The following is a 25,669-nucleotide window of genomic DNA, read 5'->3' as shown; positions in this document are numbered from 1 at the left end:
GAGCTCTCCAGTTACGCCTTGGAGATTTTGTCGTGTCCAGCTGCCAGCGTTGTCTCTGAACGTGTCTTCAGTGCTGCTGGGTGTGTGCTGACAGATAAGCGCACGCGTCTGTCCAGTGACAATGTGGACAGACTGACGTTCATCAAAATGAACAAGTCATGGATCCAGAAGGAATTTACTACCCCTGTGTCATCCTGGGGAGAGTAAATGCTTGTGGATTTGGAATGTGCTTGATGCAAATCAAAACATCCTGTTTGCAACTAGGGCACAAGTGCTGCCACTGATGGGGTGTCTGTGTGGCCCAATTTTTGGAAAAAAGGGAGACTCCGCTTGGAGTAACCCTTGCTTACATTGTTTTTAAAAGAAGCCAAGATGAACAAGTCATGGTTCAGCAAAGACTTTATCTACCTACCCCGGTGTCATGCTGGGGACGGTTAAGAATAGCGTATTTTTGAATGTGCTTGATGCAAATCTAGCTGTGAAGTGTACAACTGGGGCACAACTGCTGCCACTGAAGGGGTGGGTGTGTGTGGGGCCCAATTTTTGGAAAAAAGGGAGACTCCGCTTGGAGTAACCCTTGCTTGATGTGTTTTTAAAAGAAGCCAAGATGAACAGAGCTGGGATCAGGAAAGACTTTGCTACCTACCCCGGTGTCATCCTGGGGACGGATAAGAATGGCGTATTTTTGAATGTGCTTGATGCAAATCTAGCTGTGAAGTGTACAACTGGGGCACAACTGCTGCCACTGAAGGGGTGGGTGTGTGTGGGGCCCAATTTTTGGAAAAAAGGGAGACTCCGCTTGGAGTAACCCTTGCTTGATGTGTTTTTAAAAGAAGCCAAGATGAACAGAGCTGGGATCAGGAAAGACTTTGCTACCTACCCCGGTGTCATCCTGGGGACGGATAAGAATGGTGTATTTTTGAATGTGCTTGATGCTAATCTAGCTGTGAAGTGTACAACTGGGGCTTAACTGCTGCCACTAAAGGGGTGGGTGTGTGTGGGGCCCAATTTTTGGAAAAAAGGGAGACTCCGCTTGGAGTAACCCTTGCTTGATGTGTTTTTAAAAGAAGCCAAGATGAACAGAGCTGGGATCAGGAAAGACTTTGCTACCTACCCCGGTGTCATCCTGGGGACGGATAAGAATGGCGTATTTTTGAATGTGCTTGATGCAAATCTAGCTGTGAAGTGTACAACTGGGGCACAACTGCTGCCACTGAAGAGGTGGGTGTGTGTGGGGCCCAATTTTTGGAAAAAAGGGAGACTCCGCTTGGAGTAACCCTTGCTTGATGTGTTTTTAAAAGAAGCCAAGATGAACAGAGCTGGGATCAGGAAAGACTTTGCTACCTACCCCGGTGTCATCCTGGGGACGGATAAGAATGGCGTATTTTTGAATGTGCTTGATGCAAATCTAGCTGTGAAGTGTACAACTGGGGCACAACTGCTGCCACTGAAGGGGTGGGTGTGTTTGGGGCCCAATTTTTGGAAAAAAGGGAGACTCCGCTTGGAGTAACCCTTGCTTGATGTGTTTTTAAAAGAAGCCAAGATGAACAGAGCTGGGATCAGGAAAGACTTTGCTACCTACCCCGGTGTCATCCTGGGGACGGATAAGAATGGCGTATTTTTGAATGTGCTTGATGCAAATCTAGCTGTGAAGTGTACAACTGGGGCACAACTGCTGCCACTGAAGGGGTGGGTGTGTGTGGGACCCAATTTTTGGAAAAAAGGGAGACTCCGCTTGGAGTAACCCTTGCTTGATGTGTTTTTAAAAGAAGCCAAGATGAACAGAGCTGGGATCAGGAAAGACTTTGCTACCTACCCCGGTGTCATCCTGGGGACGGATAAGAATGGCGTATTTTTGAATGTGCTTGATGCAAATCTAGCTGTGAAGTGTACAACTGGGGCACAACTGCTGCCACTGAAGGGGTGGGTGTGTGTGGGGCCCAATTTTTGGAAAAAAAGGGAGACTCCGCTTGGAGTAACCCTTGCTTACATTGTTTTTAAAAGAAGCCAAGATGAACAAGTCATGGTTCAGCAAAGACTTTATCTACCTACCCCGGTGTCATGCTGGGGACGGTTAAGAATAGCGTATTTTTGAATGTGCTTGATGCAAATCTAGCTGTGAAGTGTACAACTGGGGCACAACTGCTGCCACTGAAGGGGTGGGTGTGTGTGGGGCCCAATTTTTGGAAAAAAGGGAGACTCCGCTTGGAGTAACCCTTCCTTGATGTGTTTTTAAAAGAAGCCAAGATGAACAGAGCTGGGATCAGGAAAGACTTTGCTACCTACCCCGGTGTCATCCTGGGGACGGATAAGAATGGCGTATTTTTGAATGTGCTTGATGCAAATCTAGCTGTGAAGTGTACAACTGGGGCACAACTGCTGCCACTGAAGGGGTGGGTGTGTGTGGGGCCCAATTTTTGGAAAAAAGGGAGACTCCGCTTGGAGTAACCCTTGCTTACATTGTTTTTAAAAGAAGCCAAGATGAACAAGTCATGGTTCAGCAAAGACTTTATCTACCTACCCCGGTGTCATGCTGGGGACGGTTAAGAATAGCGTATTTTTGAATGTGCTTGATGCAAATCTAGCTGTGAAGTGTACAACTGGGGCACAACTGCTGCCACTGAAGGGGTGGGTGTGTGTGGGGCCCAATTTTTTGAAAAAAGGGAGACTCCGCTTGGAGTAACCCTTGCTTGATGTGTTTTTAAAAGAAGCCAAGATGAACAGAGCTGGGATCAGGAAAGACTTTGCTACCTACCCCGGTGTCATCCTGGGGACGGATAAGAATGGCGTATTTTTGAATGTGCTTGATGCAAATCTAGCTGTGAAGTGTACAACTGGGGCACAACTGCTGCCACTGAAGGGGTGGGTGTGTGTGGGGCCCAATTTTTGGAAAAAAGGGAGACTCCGCTTGGAGTAACCCTTGCTTGATGTGTTTTTAAAAGAAGCCAAGATGAACAGAGCTGGGATCAGGAAAGACTTTGCTACCTACCCCGGTGTCATCCTGGGGACGGATAAGAAAGGCGTATTTTTGAATGTGCTTGATGCAAATCTAGCTGTGAAGTGTACAACTGGGGCACAACTGCTGCCACTGAAGGGGTGGGTGTGTGTGGGGCCCAATTTTTGGAAAAAAGGGAGACTCCGCTTGGAGTAACCCTTGCTTACATTGTTTTTAAAAGAAGCCAAGATGAACAGAGCTGGGATCAGGAAAAACTTTGCTACCTACCCCGGTGTCATCCTGGGGACGGATAAGAATGGCGTATTTTTGAATGTGCTTGATGCAAATCTAGCTGTGAAGTGTACAAGTTGGGCACAACTGCTGCCACTGAAGGGGTGGGTGTGTGTCGGGCCCAATTTTTGGAAAAAAGGGAGACTCCGCTTGGAGTAACCCTTGCTTGATGTGTTTTTAAAAGAAGCCAAGATGAACAGAGCTGGAATCAGGAAAGACTTTGCTACCTACCCCGGTGTCATCCTGGGGACGGATAAGAATGGCGTATTTTTGAATGTGCTTGATGCAAATCTAGCTGTGAAGTGTACAACTGGGGCACAACTGCTGCCACTGAAGGGGTGGGTGTGTGTGGGGCCCAATTTTTGGAAAAAAGGGAGACTCCGCTTGGAGTAACCCTTGCTTGATGTGTTTTTAAAAGAAGCCAAGATGAACAGAGCTGGGATCAGGAAAGACTTTGCTACCTACCCCGGTGTCATCCTGGGGACGGATAAGAATGGCGTATTTTTGAATGTGCTTGATGCAAATCTAGCTGTGAAGTGTACAACTGGGGCACAACTGCTGCCACTGAAGGGGTGGGTGTGTGTGGGGCCCAATTTTTGGAAAAAAGGGAGACTCCGCTTGGAGTCACCTTGCGGTGTTTTACATGACTTTAGAAGGGCGTGCCATGCCTATATCTGTGTGTCCTCCTCTTTTTCCTTGTCCAGCTGTTTTGTTTTCGCATGAGTATATGTCCTTGTCACTTTCCCATGTGTTTGTGTTGTGTTGTGAGTTGTTTGTCACCTTTTGGACACCTTTGAGGGTGTTTTCTATGTGTTTTTATGTGTTTGTGATTGCCTGCCATTGTTTCCTACGCAGTTCGAGTTCGGTTCGTCGAACGTTCAACGAACCGAACTCGAACGGGACCTCCGTTCGGCGAACCGACCTCGAGCCGAACCGGGACCGGTTCGCTCATCTTTAGTCTTCGGATTACTATGGGTTTATCATACTTGTTAGCGGGGTGGGGGGAGACTGTAGGGTCACAAAATTGTGTGTGCTAGATACTGTGTAAGAAATCACTGTAGGGTTATTATGCTGTGTTTGGGGTGCACTTTTATTGGTATCAAACTTTATATGGGATCTGAAGGGGTAATCTTAATGCGTGGGAACAATGATGTGCTTCCATAGGATGAAAATTACCCTGTAAGGGCTCTAAACTTGTGGGGTATGCTCTTCTGTCACCCTGCAGAATATTTGTTTTTTTTTGGGGGGGGATTAGGACTCCTGCTATGGCCATGATTTCTATGTATGCCAAAGTCTTGCAGTGCAGATGTACTGTACGATGTCAGATCAGCAATCAGGAAATTAAAACTTAAAGTTCCATAAAAAGACTAAGCAACAAAATAAAAAAAAGAAAATATTTTACCAATATAAATGCTGTCTTATGTGAAAGTGAACCAAAACAAAGTACACATTTGGTATGAACACTTCTGGAATGACTCAAGATAAAAAAAGTGTATTGTACTTTAATTCATACGACACAGACCGTAAAAGGTAAAAAAAGATTATAAAAGCACAAAATGTAGTTTTTTCATTATTACAAAACAAATGGAATAAAAAGTAATCAAAAAGTCTTATGGGCAAAATGGCATCAGTGAAAACATTATTTAGGTCCTCAAGGAATAATGCCTTTCAACTTCACATTTTTTCTACGTGTGGCCCATTTAATCAACCGAGCTAAAGACCTTTACTGTACAAAATGTAATACATGTGAAACTAATAGTTTAGAAGTATTTCTGCATTCTCATCTCCATTTTTTTTCAAACTACTATCAGAAGAAGAAAAAAAAATTGTTTAAAAGAACTGAAGTCCTCAGTGGTTGATACCTTTTAATGGCTAACTGAAAAGATGGTAATAATAGCAAGATTTCGAGACTACTCAAGTCTCTTCATCAGGCTCAATATAACACAAAATCTGAAGAGTCACATATTTATACACAACAGGACATAGAAAGCAGCAGTTAATAAGACAAGTTATGTGAAGCACTACGATCAGTATGGCCAGACTAGACCCTAATCAGAGGAAAATAAAACTTTCACACTCCTTATCTATGACCTGCTGCAATATTTATGGCCACAACAGTTTGTCCCCTTCCCATACTGATCGTTCTGCTTCACCTAACTTGTCTTATTTACTGATCTATTCTATGTCCTGTTGTGTATAAATATGTGACTCTTCACATTTTGTGTTATACCATGCCTGATGAAGAGACATGAGTAGTCTCGAACGCTTGCTATTATTACTATCTTTTCAGTTAGTCATTAAAAGGTATCAACCACTGAGGACTTCAGTTCTTTTCAACAATTTTTTTATCTCTAGTGACTAACACGGTACAAAGATATATTTTACCTGTATCAGAATAAGAAAATTCTCGTAATGAGAATTCAGTCACATTTTCAACACCAACACTACTCGACAAACCCTATTGACTATAATGGAATCTTAGGAGTTTACATCATGGCATTTGTCCTTTAGCAGGCAAAAAAGCAATGTAGCCATTCGTTTCTTCACTGTGCTTTCTTTCTTTCTTTCTTGTTATTCTACCCCTGAACACTTTATTGACTATGATTAAACTTGGTCAGTGTTAGTCACATGTAAGAAGGGTTAACTGAACTAACCGAACTGTTCTCCCTTAGGTAACGGAGTGTTTACATTGCATTCTTTCATGCAGATTTTGGTGCAAATACTGCATCCACTTAAGGCTGTGGTCACACTAGTGTAGATTCTCTCATGCGAGGAAATTGGATCGATTATGCAAATTATACTCTGATCAAACTTTGAGCAGAGTTTGATCCGAGTGTCAGTTTAGGGTTATCCAATTTTCTTGAATTAGAGAACTGGAGTTCACTGTCAGGAGAAGATAGGGAATAAAATGTCTCCATCATCTCCATTCACTGAGACCGGGAAATTGGATGTCATCCTTGTGCAGCCTGCTGATTTCAGCATGCTGAGATTTTTCTCTCATGACCAAGTGGCATGAGAAAAGAAAATGACGATCAGCACTACCCCATAGTATAACATTGGTCCCTGTGCTATCCGATAAGCTAGTGATGGCCAACCTTTTGATCTCAGTGTATCAAAATTCGTAAAAAAAAACTAGCATAACCCAGGTGGTGTGTCAGTTCTAGAAAAATCCATAATTTTTGTAGCTCTAATAACAAAAAAGTTATAATTTTAATGTATGTACCGAATTTATTAAAGGAAAAACAAATATTTATTTAGCTTACCTGCTTAGTCACTTTATTGTTGCTGAATTTAATTGGCTAAATCTTCAATTGAAGCACAGTAATAGCACAGTGAGGTCTTGAAAGGGTTAACAGTCTCTGATGGAGTACAGTGGTAGTACAGTGAGGTCTTGGCATTGTTAACTGTCTTTGATAGGGGACAGTGGCAGCACAGTGAGGTCTTGGATGGGTTATTTGTCTTTGTTAGGGGACAGTGGTAGCACAGTAAGGTCTTGGAAGGGTTAACAGTCTCTGATGGGGTGCAGTGGTAGCACAGTGAGGTCTTGGCAGAGTTAACAGTCTCTGATGGGGTACAGTGGTAGCACAGTGAGGTCTTGGATGGGTTGTCTTTGTTAGGGTACAGTGGTAGCACAGTAAGGTCTTGGCAGGGTTAACAGTCTCTGATGGGGTACAGTGGTAGCACAGTGAGGTCTTGGATGGGTTATTTGTCTTTGTTAGGGGACAGTGGTAGCACAGTAAGGTCTTGGAAGGGTTAACAGTCTCTGATGGGGTACAGTGGTAGCACAGTGAGGTCTTGGCAGAGTTAACAGTCTCTGATGGGGTACAGTGGTAACACAGTGAGGTCTTGGCAGGGTTAACAGTCTCTGATGGGGTACAATGGTAGCACAATGAGGTCTTGGCAGGGTTAATAACTATCTCTAATGGGGTGTTCTCTTCCTCCAGTATTGCTGAGTGGTAATTGTGGTGGATACACTGGCAGCAGATTTTAGTACTTACTTTAAGATAATGATGTGTGTGTATGGAGTACACACACCTCAAATGACTCTCCTATCCCCCAGGAGCCATCTTACAGGGGTGCAAGTCTGCAGGTGGGCAGCTCTGCATGCACTGCCTTCACTAACTTAGGTAAAATGGCGCCATTCGTACCATGCTCTCAACAGGAAAGTTGCCCCACCTCCAGATGCTGACAGTGTCTGATTGCTGCTCTGGCTTCACTACCTGACAGCATCAGCATCCAGAGGAGAGACAACTCTCCTACTGAGAGCGCAGCATAAACTGTGTCATCCTTCCTCCATTAGTGAAGGCAGTGAAGCCAGGGCCACGCGTGTCAGCAAAAACATCTAACGTGTCACCTCTGACACACATGTCATAGATTAGCCATCACTGCGATAAACTAGCACTCATATCGCACTTGTCCGACGTGTACTCTCATGTGAACAACCTCTAAATCTGTGTAAAATATGCATCCCATGTATTTTCATGGTATTTCCACAATACTTAACACCTGCTGATACCATGCTTCCAAAATTATGCCAGACTGCCTGAGCACAATGTGCTTTCTCATTTATTGCAGTAATTATTCCCCTAGACCAAACAAGCATCTGTCCATAATTAAAGATATTTGTCATTTATTATCATTATTATTATGTTTAATTTATTTAGTATTTTTGGATTTTTTCAAAAAAGTCCTTTAGTAACCACTAAGTTTAATATAGCTCCCCAGATATTCACACAGAATCATAATAGGCAAGAACTGAAGGAAGGAAAACAGAGAAATTCATTCTGCACGACCATTGAGCTCTGAGCTTGCATCCTCACAAGCAAAAATGTCAGAGAAATCATCAGTGAACACAGGTTAGGAGTAGTGTTGAGCGGACCCGAACTGTAAAAATCTGGATCCGCGTGGTTTCAGCGTCCGATCCGGGTCCGACCCGGACGCGGGAATCCGGCTGCACAATCCGGATCCGGGTTCTTTCCTTTTTTTTTTTTTTTTCTCTCTCTCTCTCTCTCTCTCACTCTCACTCTCACTCTCACTCTCACTCTCACTCTCTCTCTCTTGTCCCGGATCCGCTCCCCATTCCCATACATGGGTCCGGATCGGATCCGGACTTCTTTGCCAACCCGCAACGGATCCGCCGGACCTGGATTATTAGAAGTCCGCTCAACTCTAGTTAGGAGTACTGATGCTTAACCCTAGAAAGCATACTTGGGGCCTTGCAGGCCTGCTACATTACTTGTTTTCTATGGTTGATTTCTATGATGGCGCATTCTAGGGTTAATCAAAGTTTTTTTAATGATAATATTTATAACCAGCAATAATGAATAATGTAGTATTCATTATTCATTATTGATTATTAAGTAATTCAAATATTAAGTCATATTTTTTATTATTATATCATTACTTTTCGGATGGGGATCCCTGGTGGCCAAAAATAAGACCAGAAACATGGAAAATGAGCATTTCCCAATGCCAATTGTAAGAAGGTTGTTTGCATTGTACAGAATTAGACAGGACTGCTCAGCAGATGTGAACACTGTATCACCAGCGCTATAGGAAAATGGTAAAGATATAGACGGTCTCCTCCTGACCACCAGATGTCATAAGATTATAAAAGCAACAAAGACAGACAACTTCCTGCACTTTTATTATTCATCTCTCTGTTTATTTCTTTTTAATACACATTTTCATTATTCTCTGGAGAATACCATTAAATCTAATGAATTCAGTGAATTATAGATCCAATATCCAGGCTTAGCCTCTGAAGCTTTAACATTCCTTTGATCACACACATCCCAAAATGTGTGATTATACTATAAAAAGATTATAAGAAAAAAAAACATCAAAAGCAAGTAAAAAAAAATACTGCCAGTGTGGCTTAGTAATGTAGCAGCGAAAGATTTGACTTAATGGCACACAGACAACCTCTATAATGTCTTAATGTGTTTAAAGCCTGTGCAAGGCCTTGTATAGGATAAATATTTTAGTGTATAAAGCTGCACTGTGAGTACAGTGTTTGGCATACAGTACAAGGGGATAGTGTATGCGGCTTTCTGGCTACATTGAGGGACATTAAGCCTTTATGATGAGAGATTATACCCAATATTATTCAGCTTATAAGTCTGGGGCAAACACAGATGTCTCCACAAGGCAAGAGATATGGGACCTGACCACAAATCAAAACTGATTAGTTCCCCTCCTGTCATAACAGCTCACCTTGCTCTAATCAAGCAACACATATTTAACACGTTAGTGACAAAGTGAATTTTAACCTTTAAGAGATTTTCCGCTACTAATATAACCCCCTTTTATTCTAAAGGGCCCAGTCACACACAACAACTTACCAGCGATCCCGACAATGATACGACCTGATAAGGATCGCTGGTAAGTCGCTGGGAGGTCTCTGGTGAGATGTCACACAGTCAGACCTTACCAGCAATGCAGTAACGATACAGGTCGCAGTAGCGACCTGTATAACGATCTCGGCAGTCATTGGGACCCTGTCACACAGTGTCAAACACAGCGATGTGTCCTGCCCAGCAGGACATCACCTTTGAAGAAAATGTTCCAGATCATTTGGCAACGACTAGCGATCTCACAGCAGGGGCCTGATCGCTGGTAGGTGTCACACATAACGAGATCGCTTGCGAGATCGCTGCTGCGTCACAGAAACTGTGACTCAGCAACGATCTCGTTAGCGATCTCGTTGCGTGTGACGTGAACTCTTCTTAATTAGCACATTCCTAATATACTTCTGCTATCTACTCTGCTCCTGTAAGCCTATCTCTAAGAGGAGTGTAAATACCTTTATTGTTATTGTAGCTTTGATCCTTTCAGTTGCAGACTGGAATTGGACCAACTGAGCCGGGCAAGTCACTGTGCACTGGTGGGGGCTCAGAGGAGAGTGAAGTGGGATCTGGATATGCGTGTGTACCGCCCCAATGCCAGTGACAGAACAACTCGGATCCGGAGCCGCGGTGGCTCAAGAGGTCTCCGGATCCGGGGGTCCGAGCGGACACCCGGATTAAAAGAAGAGGGGGGGTATGTAGAAAAAGGGTTAGAAAGTTCGTGACGCCACCCACGGTGTGTGGTAATGTGAGGGACCACCGATGCCGTTGGGGAGCCCGGTGACGATGGTGTGGCAGCCTGATGTTTAACACCTCCGTTGGTAGGGGGTTTGTGTCCCGGGGCCCATTGGATGGTTGGTGCTTGGGTGCCATTGGGGATAGCAACAGGGGTTTTCAGTGTACTTACTCAGTCCAGGAATAACAACACCGACAGTTGTAAACCAGAATTCTGAGCACCACTGCAGCTTGTAGAGAGCACACTTGGGTCCGTGCCCTTGGTTTTGCGGTGAGCCTCTGGCCCTGTCCTTGGCACCTTTGTCTCTGTTTGGACCCTGGTTTATAAAACTCTTCAGATCCCGCTCACCCGTATGGCTAACTGAGTGAGCTTGCTCTCAGGGTTCACACGTAGGATTTCTGTGGACTGTATTGGGAAAGTCCTATCCCATCGGTGCGCTAGTACCGCGATTTTGGAGTGGCTTGGGGATGAATCATGAAGTCTTCACCCCGTCGGGTAAATTACCGGAGCGCGTGAACCTACTTTCTGGCCTAGGGTCCACGTACCCCGTTGTGCCCTGGCCCCTGCCCAGTGATAGCTCAAGGCCGCCGGCTGCCCTCCTTGGCTATCCGTGCCCCTTGACACTGTTCCCTGCGACCGAGGTTCCAGCTCCTGCCAGGCCCAAACCAACGTCTGCCAACTAGTGCTACAGAAGCCCTGCTCCAGGCTGGTGACCTCTCCGTCTCAGAGAGTCACCTCAGCCTGCTTCCTCCACTCTCCTCTCCTCAGCTCCTCCACAACTCAACTCTACTCAACTCAACTGTCACTTTCTTTACTTTCCCCTCACCAACCCCCCAAGTGGGCGACCCTATTCCCTTCAGGCCCACCAATGGTGTGTCTGGTGGGTAAAGTGTGAAGTGCCCCTAGGATTTTGATTGGCTTAAGCTGTTAGCAACACCAAAGGACCAGGATCCATAACCAAGGAGGGTGGATACCGTGCAGAAGGGCAGATTGCACGATACCCTGCGACGACCTGATAGGCCAGGGTGTCACACGTGCCCATTGTAAAGCCGGATTTTTGAGTATGTCGGCGCCCCTCAGCACCTTGCGCTGTGTACCTGCTTTCCTCTTCTCTGCCGTCCACGTATAAGTGTAGTCCCCAGCTTGATTTCCCTGTGGATGCCCACATGATGGTTGGCTCTGCTTCCACCTAGGCTAAAGGCTCTGCAAATATTGTGTGGGGTTTCCTTCTCTCCAGCCTAGGGAGCGCGCGCACACACTTCCTAATCTTTTATAGGGAGATGTGCGCACCTTGCTTAGGTGTCCCCAGCCTATTGCTGGGAGGCAACAGCTATTTAAGGCTTTCCCTGATAGGGTGGGCAGAGCCTTGTTTTTATTGTATTCCTTGAGTGTTTGTCCTGTTTGTGTTTCTGCTGAAGGGCTGGGGTTTTCTGCTCCTGAAGTTCGGTATACTGCCTTAGTCTGGTCACCTGTCTGAGTCTGGTATCTTGTCTGTAGTCCGGTGTATTCAGGTACATGCGTATTCTAGTACTGGTGTATCCAGTTAGCGGCATCCCCCTGGACTCCAGCCTGGTCTTTGTGTTCTGTATCTGATATCCTGCCATGTGATGTACCCGAAGTCCTGCTGTATCTTGTGAATAAAGCCATGGTTTTTTGTTACCTGAAGTCTGGAAGTACTTGCTGTGTCGGTATCACTCTGCTGAGGTCCACGTTTGGTGTGCCCACATCACCCTACTGTGGTTCAGATCCATTGTGATTAAACTGCCCTGCTGTGACTCTTGCCTGAGTTCCTGAGCCTCTGAACCTATGCATGATGTTCCTTGCCTGACGACTGGTGTCTGATGTCCAGTGCCACCTGATGACTTTCATGCCTCATGTCTGGTACCACCCAACAACCTGTGTCAGCTGAGGACTCGTGCCTTAAGTCCTGCTGCTTGTATCTTGTGCCTGATGTCCTTTGTCTGCAGGTGCATACCCTGCCCCTTCCTCTTCTTTTTGGTCTGAGTTTCTGTTCCCTCAGTCCTGCTGTTGCCCTGTCCTGCTCAGCTTCCACAGTCTTGGCAGCTTGCCCTGGGAGTGGCACCTGTCGTCCCGCCTCGCAGCGGTCGCTTAGTCAAGCCCTTCCCTCTGCTTAAGTGTAGGTCCGGGTTTCCCCGGTGCTTCAGTGGGTCTACTCCTACACCCCAGATGCTCACCACCTGGATCTTCGACGGCATGAATGGAACACCCATACTGCTGTTACTCACAGAGAAGCAGCCCTGCCCCCACTAATGATGTGCCCTGCTGAGTTGGTCCGGTCTGCAGCTGGAAGGATCAAAGCTACATCAACAATAATGGTATTTATGAGCTTGTTAGACATAAGCTTACAGGAGTAGATAGCAGAATTATATTAGGCAAGTCTTAGTTAGGAAGAGTTAGGATCAAAGAAAGAGGATCACATTAGTAGTAGAAAACTTCTATAAAGACTAATTAATAATTCTGGAATACTGCCAGATATTTTAGTGATTCTGAGAAAGTTTTCTGTGACATTGTACTTTATATTAGTAGTAAATTTAGTTTGCTATGTTTTGTGTTTAATTCTGAAAATATTGGAATTTTGACGAACATTTTGAAAAACTAGCAATTTAGCAACTTTAAATTTTTATTTCCTTAGACCAGTTCATCATGCCGTATAAAGTAATTCATAAAATTCGTAAAAAACATGTTCCATATATCTATCTTACCTCTGCATCATTTTAAAGCGTCATTTTATTTTGCTAGGATATTAGAAGAGTCAAAAGTTTAGCAGTAATTTTTCAAGAAATGTACAAATCCTGTTTCCTTAGGAACTTATTCAGCATTAAATGGACTTTTAGGGGGCCTATATTTTGGAAACTCCCCAAAAGGGATACCATTTTCTATACCAGACCCCACAAATACTTCAAAACTGCTCTCAGGAAATTTGTTAAAAAATTGTTTTAACTCAAATAAAAATTTTTTACAATGGATAATACTAGAAAACGGACCACAGAATTTTTTACGCAATTTCTCTCGAACACGATGATACTCAATGTTTTGTAAAAATCTGCTGTTGGGCACATGGAAGGGCTCAGAACAGAAATAATGCTATTTGTTTTTTAGGAGCGGAAATTTGCCTGAAATTGCTTGTGAATGGTAAGTGACATTACCAGGGCCCCAGACATATCAGAGCAGCAGAGACCCACCACAAGGGAAGGAGAAAAGGATTCCCGCCACATCCTTTGGATTAAAATTACCTTTTAATCCACAGGATGTGCCAGGAATCATTTTCTCCTTTACTTGTGTGATATATCCGGATGGCGGAACATACCTGAGCACTCCCAGATGAAGACAGCGATTGACAAAGTAAGAACGTCAGTAAGCCCATTGCTTGTTTCTTTGTTGCTATATGGACCACCACAAGTGACCTTATTTTGGTAATTATACCATTCAAGAAATTCGTATAGTGGTGTACTGAGAATTTTTAACATTCACTAAATGTTATCAAATTTAGATGTGAAAAGAAAGATTAAATTTTTTCCACTAATATACTGTTTTTGCACCAAATGTATAATTTCTATAAGCAGTAACAAGTGAAAATGGACCCCATAATTTATTGTACAATTTCTCTTGAATATAGTGATACCCCAAATGTGGTGTAAAACTACTGTTTGGGTACATGGCAATACCCGGAAAGCAAAGAGCACTATTTATATTTGTAGAGCTTCTGAGGTGCTAAAGAAGCAGAAACAGCCACAAGGTGACTATATTTTGGCAAACTAAACTCCATTAATTCACCTATGGGTGTGATGAGCATTTTTAACAAACAAACTACATCAAACAATTTTAAAAGATTTGATCATGAAAACAAAAAACTAAAGATTTTTCCACCAAATGTTTACCGTAGCCTCAAATCTTTAATTCACATAACAGTTAATAGGAGACAATGGACAGTATAATTTTTATGCAATTTTTACTGAACGTGGCAGTACCCCATATATGGTTGTACAGTACTATATGAGTACACGGTGGAGATCAGATGGGAAGGAAATTGACTTGGCTTTTAGACTGCAGATTCCATTTGAATGGATTGTGGGCTCCATTATCTAAGCCCCTTTGGAGTTAGATCAGTAGACTCCCCCACAAGTGACCCAATATTGTAAACCTCAGTGATCAAGGATTAAATTTAAGGGTGAGTAGTTTGAACCCACAGGTGCCTTACAGAATTTTATAACATTGGGAAGTAGAAGTATAACATTTTACTGGTAAAAAAAATTTTTTTTATTAACTTCAAATTTGTCAGCTTCACAAGGGTTAATAGGTGAAGCTGGTCCCTACAATTTATTTCATAATTTCTCCCAAACGTGGTGATGTCCTAAATGTTGTCAGAAACAACTGTTTTGCCACATGTAATGGCTGAGAAAGAACGAAGAGTATTTTTCTTTTAGAGTACTGATTTTGCTATAATAGTTTGCTGGGGACATTTTGGGATCCCCTTAGATGCTAGAATATCAGAACAATGCCAAAAGTGACCCTAATGTAGAAATCGCACCTCTCAACAAATTACTGTGCAACTACAGTGACTATTTTATGAGATTTGTGCCATATTTTTATTTTTCGACATAATTGCAGATATGCCAGCCTAATACCTATACATTGTGTCTGGCTTGTGCTTCTGGAGATAACAATACCAAACTTGTGGTCACTTACTGCAGTTTAGGCACAGGTGGGCTCAGAAGAAGGGGGGGATTTGGATTTAGGAATGCAGATTTTATTTGATATTATTTGAGAGGATTTCTGAGCCATGTCCCTTTTCCAAAGTCTTTGTTCTACCAGTAACGTGGGAACCCTCTATTTCCAGTGACTGATGATGGACCTGAGTAGGGGCTGGGTTTGTGAGGGATACGTTAGAATAATCATTGGTAATATTTTGAGGTATATAATATTTTGGGATTGCTTTCAGTATAAGGCTGGGATCACATTCTTGTGTTCTATGCTGAGGACTTACGTCGGGGTTTCTGTGTAAATTCAAAAAACGAAACCCCACATGGAACTACTCACTCTAATGAGGCAGATGATAACACTTTGGACTTCTGTGTTGTATCCATCTTTTTTAGGTGTGCACAGGACTGTGGTTGATTACACTTGTGGGCTAAAAGATGCTTAAAGTGATAGGACATTGCCAGAATAAAGACCAGACATAGTCCAAAGTGACTCCATCTGCCTCATTGTAGTGATTGGTTACATCGGGATTTTGTCTGAATTGTAATTTTAGGGATTTACACAGAAACATTGACATAAATGATTAGCGGAAAGTACAGGATAAATGTTAACCAAGCCTGATATTTGATTTTTTTGATGTACAATGAAGCAATAGACAGCAGTACAAGAACACATGGGATACATGCTAAATATACAACTCAAATAGAACATATGTTATTCAGGCCCTATGAATGCACAAGACATATTCTAAACACATTCCTTCACAAACAGGACACCCATGGCAATAATATGAAAAATGGTGCATTTGTACAACTCGCACCTTTCATGCTACGTATAACTTCCGGAACTTATCAGATTTTTCAAGCTCAGTTCTATTCTTTTATTGTATTCTTGTGGACAGGAAAAATACATATGCCATAAATGAAACCCACATCCCCACCAATATCTGTAATTCACATCTACTATACTTACCACACTAAACCATGTACTCTTGTAGCAGTGCAGCAAAACATGCAAGCAATAGCCAGTTTCTGCTTCAAGCCATATAGTGACAATACGTTTTTCTTAGGCTACGTTCACACACTGCATCTTTTCTAAGTACAAAAATGCAGCGTTTTTATGGCCCAAAAAATGCACCCGCGGCAAAAACGCATCAAAAAAACTAATGCGTTTTTGACAAGTTTTACCCAATGCGTTTTTTAAGTCAAATCTATTGACTGGAAGGGCTCAAAAAAGCTGGAAAAATGCAAAGGAACTGACATGCTGCATCTTTAAAAACGCAGCCAAGATGCAGCCAACAAAAAAGTTGCCCACTGTGGACAGCAAAATAGAAATCTCATAGACTTTGCTAGGGCAAGGAAATGCATGCATTTAGGTGCATTTTTGTGTGACCTCAAAAACACACCAAAAATGCAATAAAAGATGTGTGAACATAGCCTTACATTGCAATGACTACATAGGCAGAATGTGTCCCCTTACTATTTCAGTGTCCAAAACCCTATCTCTTATTCATCATTTATTTGAATTATACTTTTGGAAATAGTACTCAAAACACATTCAGTTTGTGCAAGCCGTTGACTTTAATGGGAGTCTGTTGGCAGAAACTAAGAACAGGCACTCAGTGCACCCTAAAGTTTTCCCTACAAGGTCATGTGTGCACGTTGCGTAATTTCATGCGCTTACGCTGCATATTGCACTGCAATGTAAACACATGCGTCCTGCTTCCCCAGTACAATCTATGAAGATTGTGCATAATCCATCTGCACGTTGCGTTTGAGAGTGCAGCGATTTGGATGCTGAAATTTTGATCCAAATCGCTGCGCTCAAAAAAGTAACATGTCACTTATTTGGTGCGCTTTGGATGTTGCTCCCGCTCTGTCTCAGGCAGCATCCAGAGCGCATGAAATCGGCATCTATTCTTTAGACACACTGTATCCATTACACAGAGTTTCTGCAGCAATTTGAAGCGCACATGCACTGCCAAATCGCTGCAGATTTTTCAGCATGGACACTACGCAACGTGCGCACATAGCCTTATTGTGCTGACTCCCTTTAAGGCCCCTTCACACGCACGTGTCTCCGGTACGTGCTAGGTTCGTGCCCGCATGTACCGGAGACACGGGCACACGTAAACGCATTAAAATCAATGGGTTTACGTGCACCCACGTGTTTAGCCATTGGCCCATGCCTCCGTGTGGAGCACACATGAGCCCGTGTGCTCCACATGGATCAATGTTTCTCCGGCAGCACGGGTGTCCTGCACACGTACGACACGGAAGTAGTGTTGATGCGGGCCCACGTGACACGCGCCGGAGAAACACGTGTCATTTTAGAAAAAAAACACATACCTCCACGAGTCCTGCAGTCTCTGCCGCGGCTGTCACCTGCATCCATCCCCCAGTGAATTTGAACAACGCATCTTCCTTACTGGGGGATGGAAGCAACGTCAGCGGGGCGTGGCCTGTGCCGGACACTGTCAGTCAGCACCACAGACAGCTCCGGAAGAAAAAGGTAAGGCAGGGCTTTCCGTTCTCCGTGTGTTATTACGTATAACACACGGAGAACACACTTGGTGCGATAAACACGGCACATGGAGGGAAACACGCACCCTTGACACGTCCATGAAACACGTGCGTGATTTTCACGGACGTGTGAAGGGAGCCTAACACATATTGTGTGAGCAACTCAGTGCACCTCAAAATGTCTAGTAATTCCCGTCATTACTTTGTTTTTAGATTGCCGTGAATTGTAATGCCTCCTTCCACAGACTAAGGTCATGATCTAAATCATTTGCAACATATTTTAATTAATCTGTTACATTAATGTACTGCAATGCTCTTGCCAATTAAAATACTTTTACTCTGGGAAGTCAAGTCAGAGCAGATATCCCCAGTGCTGGCCGCTTAGATCGTCCCTGAAGTTCTGGGTAGTTATATAAACATTATCAACACTAAACACGCCACTAAAGATAAACCCATGAAAACCTAGTTTGTTGCTATTATTTATTAATTATACTATGGCAGAAGTATTAATAGAACACCAATACCACAATAATTGCAGAAACTTGCTACATAATGTAAACACCAATATAAGACTGAAAGCAAGCTAATTTACAAAATGTACTTAAAAAAATTCTTTATTAACAATAAGTTTTTAAATAAAAATCAATCGAATGGAACCACCCAAGTGACGGATGGAATAATTTCACATGGGGGACACGGCACCTGTGGTGAATTAATCACACCACCAAATACCAGGGAGAATAGTAGAATTATATTACTAGATGTATGGTTAATAATCAAGTTCACAGTCTATATATAATTATATGTATATAAGATATCAATCAGATATAAAATTATATCACCCTTTCGGGAACACCCTTGTTCACAATCCGTTGGATTGTGAACAAGGGTGTTCCCGAAACACGTCTTGCCCATTTTATTGGATTTTAATGGATCAATAAAATTCATTTTTTATGAAGATGCTGTTCCGGATTCCTGAATTTTTGTGCTAAATCTCTTGGCTGGAGATTTTCCATGCACCATCTAAAAGCACTTCCAAGTGCACATGGTAAGCTGGATTTAGGAGGATTCCTCTACCTGCTTGTGTGTGTTAAATTACAACTTTTATAGGGGTATTATTAATTCATTATTATGTAGGTTTGTATGAGTGAATATCTTGCATAGAGGCATATAAGAAACAGCTAAAGCCAAGACGTTCATAATGGAGAAGCGTGTGTGTCACTGTGGACTGCACCACGGGAAATTACATCATGTAAAGTGATGTCTGGAACACAACACAAAAATGTTTGGAATGGCATGTGTGTAATGGTGGACTGCAACACTGGAAATTACGTCACTGGAAGAAGCATCTAAGGAGTTGCAAACAGAACCCGAATATCGATGATGATGTTGTACATGTCATGATGGACCTCAATCCTAAAAATGATGTCACAACGTAGTAACACACTCTGGACAGCACCACAGATAAAAAAAAAAACAGGTGGAGACTATTGCTAGGCAATGGCATGAATATCAAAACTTGACAGAACTACCAAGTGTGCCCACAAAGAAAGCATAGCACAAGGCACACAAGAAAAAGTATGCTGAGATGAGGATAGAAATGGTGAATAACAAAAAAAGATATCCTCTAACTCAGAAAAGGAGGAAACTGTTACAAGGTAGATAATATAAGAGGAATTGGGTTGCCGCTAAAAACGAGAAATAAATAAAAATTGCGGAAAGTATGGCACAAGATTCTAAATACAATATAAGACCAAATACCATGTACTCAAAAGAACGGGGTTATACGGACTAAACAGAATATGCTGAATTCTTCAGCCTTTTGTCACAGCTTTGGAAAATTAAAAATCGAAACAATATATAAAGCTCAAAGGAAGGAATCAACTGTTACTTGGTGTTGTGAGAAAGTGACTATATAGACTATTACCTTTAAGAACTTTATGCATATGTAACATCCCATAATCTGCCATTGTTGCTGATGTTTTAGGCTATGTGCACACTAGAAAAGTGATTTTCTCAAGAAAATTTCTTGAGAAACTTCTGGGAGTTGAAGATTACTGCACCTGCGGTAAAAAACCGCACCAAAACCGCGGGAAAAACGCATGCGTTCTTGCCGCGGTTTTGCCACGGTTTTTCCGCAGGTTGGTCCCTGCGGTTTTTTTATGCTGTAACTGCAATAAATAATATAGATAATAGATAGATAATGGATAGATAGACAGACAGATAATGGATAGAGAGATAGAGAGATAGATGAGAAAGACCTATATAATGTCCCACCTCCCTGCATATTCTAAGCTGGCACCCTTTAGTGACTTTCATGCGGCACTAAAGGGTGCCTAGCCTTGTATTTAGCCAAAAAGTAAATAAATAATTAAAAAAAAATGACGTTAGGTCCTCCCATCTTTTGTAGCCAGCTCGGGTAAAGCAGACGGCTGTAGCCTGCAGACCACGGCTGGCAGCTTCACCTTGGCTGGTAATCCAAAACTGAGGGCCCCCACACTGTTATTTTACATTAAATAAATAATTTAAAACAAAAAACGTGGGGTCCCCCCCAAATTGGATCACCAGCCAAGGTAAAGCGGACAGCTGTGGTCTGGTATTCTCAGACTAGGGAGGTCCACTGTTATTGGACACTCCCCAGCCTAAAAATAGCAGGCCGCAGCCACCCCAGAAGTGGCGCATCCATTAGACGTGCCAATCCTGGCGCTTCGCCCCAACTCATCCCGTTGCCCTGGTGCGGTGGCAAATGGGGTAATATATGGGGTTGATGCCAGATGTGTAATGTCACCTGGCATCAAGCCCTGAGGTTAGTGATGTCACGCATCTATCAGATACCCGACATCACCAACCCAGTCAGTAAGAAATAAAAAATAGACAACAAAAAAAGTTTTATTTGAAAAAACACTGCCCAAAACATTCCCTCTTTCACCAATTTATTGAAAAGAGCAATCAAATCTGGGTCTGGTGTAATACAATAAGGGGGTCACATGCCGATCCATACCATCGTCACTGTCCCAGTCAATGAAGAACAGAATGTTCCCCATTGGCTGGTAGAGTAATGCAGTGACCTGAGCTAATATCAATAGGTCAGCCCAGGTCACTGCAGGGGATGACCAGCGCTGACTTCAGGAGGTTAGATGAGATCATTTCCTGCTGTGATGATCTCCTGCACTGCTGACATCAGCACTGTCACTGACTTCTATGCCCGCCGCGTTCTCAGCAGTATCGTGAGAGCCCGTGACGTCACCGCTAGTGATAGTCTCGGGCCGCCCGCGAGCCGGGCATAGACGGCAGTGACGGCGGTGATGTCAGGAGGCAGAAGATTGTCACAGCAGGAAATGATGTCATCTATCCTCCTGACAGCAGCGCTCGGCATCCCCACGGCTGCCAGCACTGCAGCGTGACAAGCTGCTGACACTGCGGGTAGACACTGACACTGCTGTGCTGGCAGTGGCATGGCTGGAGCGGGACACAGACTGCATGGGCACCTGGAGGTCACACGGAAGTGCTTCTGTGCGGCATCCAGGGAGTGTGACGTGTGTGTTTACTCTGCTCTGCTTCCTCTTCTGTCATAATGACATCACTTCCTGCAAAACCGCAGGCAGTGATTACCATTACCGCAGGTAAATCGCGGCTATACCGAGGGTATACCACACATCATTTGCTAGCTGCGGTATACCCCCGGTATTTCGCGATTACATTACAGTGAATGGAGTGAAATACCGGGGGTATACCGCAGGTACCTGCGGAAAAGAAGTGACATGCACATTTTCTCAAGAAATTTTCTCAAAAAATTCTGCTCAAAGAATTTTCTTGAGAAAAAAAACACAGTGTGCGCACAGCTATTTTTTTCCCCATAGGTTTTGCTGGGAAATGTCTACAGAAAGATTTCAAACATATTCTCAAGAAATTTCCGCAGCAAAACTGCAGGTAAAAACGCAGTGGCCTTAAAGCATTTATTACATAAGCATAATGAGTAGCGGAGCAATTTGATATACACCCATTACCTTTTGTTTGAGGGGGCCAAATTGCTATTTATAAAACTTTAATGGCACTAAAATTTGTATAAAAGACATAAAGACTTTTATAAGAGGGTGTGTAGGAGTCTGGCGCTCCTGATTGATTAAAAAGCACATGCTTAATAATGAATTGGAAGCTTGTGACGAGCGGTATGTGCCTCCAAGCTCCACGCTAGAAATCTTAAGGGGGCTTTACACGCTGCGACATCGCTACCAATATATCGTCGGGGTCACGTCGTTAGTGACGCACATCCGGCGCCGGTAGCGACATCGCAGCGTGTGACACCAAGGAGCGACGATCAACGATCGAAAAATCATTTAAAAACGGTGATCGTTGACACGTTACTCATTTACTTAATATTGTTGCTGCCACAGGTACGATGTTGTTCGTCATTCCTGCGTTCCTGCGGCACCACACATCGCTATGTGTGACACTGCAGGAACGACGAACATCTCCTTACCTGTGTCCACCAGCAATGCGGAAGGAAGGAGGTGGGCGGGATGTTATGTCCCGCTCATCTCCACCCCTCCGCTTCTATTGGCCGGCCGCTTAGTGACGCCGCAGTGACTTCGCTATGACACTGAACGCACCTCCCCCTTGAGGTAGGGATTGTTCGGCGGTCACAGCGACGTCGCTGACAAGGTATGTTCATGTGACACTGCCGTAGCGATACTGTTCGCTACGGCAGTGAGCACCAAATGTCGTAGGAACGACGGGGCAGGCGCTAGCGATGTCGCAGAGTGTAAAGCACCCTTTACTCCAGCCCCTGAGAAAGATTTCTGGAGAAGGGAAGCCCACAGCTCCTAATGAATTAGATCATCTGTGGCATCACACCATCCCCCGTCACACCCAGTTCCACCAATTTTGGCAGAGTTTGGATAAAATGAGGACAAAATATAAAAAATTACAATGATTTTGCAACTTTTGAAAGCAATTTTCTGCCCAAATTCTGATGAAATTGCTTTGAAGAAACGGGGCTAAATTCTTTTCAATAGAATCAGTTGTGGTCTTTTGTACTTTTTCTTCATAAGTGATATCACGTAATGTTGGAGTTTTAAAACACAAACCATTTAAAACCAGTACTTGGTGCAATTAGAGTGGAGGTTTCCAAATATTGATCATTTATGCAATTGCTCAATCCCTATAGTCTCCATTTTATTTCCGGCAACACATTCCACTTTACACAAAGAGATAACCTGATGACAAGTGATACTTTTTTTGTCTGCACAAAATATACAATCAACGACAAACAATGTGTTGTCATAAAATCTCTTCATATGTTTACACAGGGTAATTACCAAAAATGAGAGGTTGTGAAAATGTGTGAAAATAAGCAACTTTGTATTATATAGAAATGTAGTATAGTTCTTCTGATTCACTATGTCTCTTCCCTCATGTGCAGTGCATTGCAGGACCTTAGATATCCATGATTACAGTCACAGTTAGGGGTACTTTGCACGCTGCGACATCGCAGGCCGATGCTGCGATGCCGAGCGCGATAGTACCCGCCCCCGTCGCAGCAGCGATTTCCTTGTGATAGCTGCCGTAGCGAACATTATCGCTACGGCAGCTTCACATGGACTCATCTGTCCTGCGACCGTCGCTCTGGCCGGTGACCTGCCTCCTTGTTAAGGGGGCGGGTCGTGCGGCGTCATAGCGACGTCACACGTCAGGCGGCCAATCGGAGCGGAGGGGCGGAGATGAGTGGGATGTAAACATCCCGCCCATCTCCTTCCTTCCGCATATCCTACGGAAGCCACAGTGACGCCGGTAGGAGATGTTCCTCGCTCCTGCGGCTTCACACACAGCGATGTGTGCTGACGCAGGAGCGAGGAACAACATCGGACTGTCGCGTCAGCGTAATCATGGATTACGCCGACGCTGCACCGATGATACGATTACGACGCTTTTGCGCTCGTTAATCATATCATCTAGGCTTTACACACTACGATGTCGCATGCGATGCCGGAAGTGCGTAATTTTCAATTTGACCCCACCGACATCGCACCTGCGATGTCGTAGTGTGCAAAGCCCGCCTTAGTTAGCAGTTCGGGGTCATAACCATGGATATCTAAACTGCAATGCCCTGCACATGAGGTAAGCAATATAGCTAATCAGATTATTTTTACACCAACTACATATTGGGATAGAATCTTGGAGATGGGAATACTCCTTTAGCCCCTTAACAATCGCGGGCAGTAATATTACATCCTTGTGGTCATAGTGTTAATCCCCACCTGCTGCTGCGGGCTGCAGGTGGGGATCCGCACACATTTCAGCTGATTTGTACAGCTTACATGTGCGCATGACAGGTGTAAGTGGAATCGCTATTCACCTGTGCTTGTTAACCCCTTAAATGGCGCTGTCAAGATATAACAGCGCCATATTGGCAGTAGAATTTTACTCACCGCCCGATACCGGAAGTCACGTAACGTGAGCACGTGAATCTGGTGGTTGCCATGGTAGCACAGGGTCATGTGATGACTTCTGTTGCTCACATGACTCAGGTCCTTTAACCAGGAGCTGAGATGATCATTTCTCCCAGTCTGAGCGATGCTGCTCTGATCAGGAGAAATGAACGATTGATCAGATTGCTGATCCTTATTATGACTCACTTCCTCTTACAGCTGCCTGTAAGAGAACAGCAGCATTTCTTCTGGTCTGAGCTGTGCATCTATGATCAGGAGAAATGAACAAGTGATCAGACTGCTGATCCTTAGGGGCACTAGTAAAATAAAAAAAAAGTTTAGAAAAAAGTTTTGAAAAATTAAAAAAAATAAAAAAAACTTATAAGTTTAAATCACCCCCCTTTCGCCCCCTTGAAAATTAAAGGGTTAAAAAAATAAAAAATATACACACATTTGGTATCGCCGCATTGAGAAATGCCCGATCTATCAAAATATAAAATCAATTAATCTTATCTATAAACGGCGTAGCGGCAAAAAAATTGCAAATGCCAAAATTACGTTTTTTGGTCATCACAAATTTTGTGCAAAATGCAATGGCAGGCGATGAAAATGTAGCAAAAATTGTACCGTTAAAAACATCAGCTAGAGCCACAAAAAATAAGCCATCACCGAGCTATAGATCTTAAAAACTTTGAGCGCTATGGGTTGCGGAAAGTGGTGCAAAATGTACGCCTTTTTTTTCGGATAAACTTTTTTTAATCCCTTAGATAAAAGTAATACTATACATGTTTGGTGTCTACAAACTTGCATCGACCTCAGGCATCACAATGATATATCAGTTTTACCATATAGTGAATACGATGAATATAATATCTCAAAAACAATAGTACAAATCACACTTTTTTTTCAGTTTTTCTGCATTTGGAATTTTTTTTGCCATTTTCCAGTACACTATATGGTAAAACCCATGGTTTCATTTAAAAGCACAGCTCACACCACAAAAAATGACCCCTCACATGACCATATTGACTAAAAAATAAAAAAAGCTACGTCTCTCAGAGGAAGAATGGTGGAAAAAAAAACGTAAAGCGCAAAATCGGCTGATCGTGAACGGGTTAAATACTATCAAAGGGGCTATGCTTACTAGGAAGAAGAAAAAACTTTTCAGCTCACCAGTGTATGTGCTTCCGAGATGCTCGCAGTCCGCCGGACAGGCAGGTCCATAGTACAGGATCAAATGAAAAGAGAAGGGGGTTGAGACTCAGCAGCGATTCCAAAAAATAAAATCAGAAACTTTATTTGGTCATTTTAAAAATTCATATTACAAAAGGTTCCATGAAAAACGTCGTAGGGCTTGATGCGTTTCAGACGAAAACATAGGAAAACAGTCCTTAATCATAAGCTTATGATTAAGGACTGTTTTTATCTGTTTTCGTCCGAAACGCGTCAAGCCCTACGACATTTTTTATGGAACCTTATGTAATAAGAATTTTTAAAATAACCAAATAAAGTTTCTGATTTTATTTTTTGGAATCGGTGCTGAGTCCCAACCCCCCTCTCTTTTTCATTTGATCCTATGCTTACTAGGCCCTGCACCTAAATAATGCAATTAGATTTACCTGCAAAGACTACAGGGCCATGTGTTGGTCGAAGGAAAAGATAAATTGCTTATTTATGGCAATTCCTCTTTA

General features: G+C 43.3%; 1 protein-coding gene across 6 annotated transcripts in view; it reads left to right on the top strand.

Moving 5' to 3' along the window:
- The window catches only part of AUTS2 (activator of transcription and developmental regulator AUTS2), a 1,876,064-nt gene that overhangs the window by 876,549 nt on the left and 973,846 nt on the right, over positions 1–25,669 (top strand). The gene's annotated exons all lie outside the window — the stretch shown is intronic.

The sequence above is a fragment of the Anomaloglossus baeobatrachus genome, chromosome 2 (assembly GCF_048569485.1).
Source record: "Anomaloglossus baeobatrachus isolate aAnoBae1 chromosome 2, aAnoBae1.hap1, whole genome shotgun sequence".
NCBI lineage: Eukaryota > Metazoa > Chordata > Amphibia > Anura > Aromobatidae > Anomaloglossus > Anomaloglossus baeobatrachus.
Note: the sequence above shows the minus strand (reverse complement) of the source record. Positions and strands in the feature narration are given on the sequence as shown.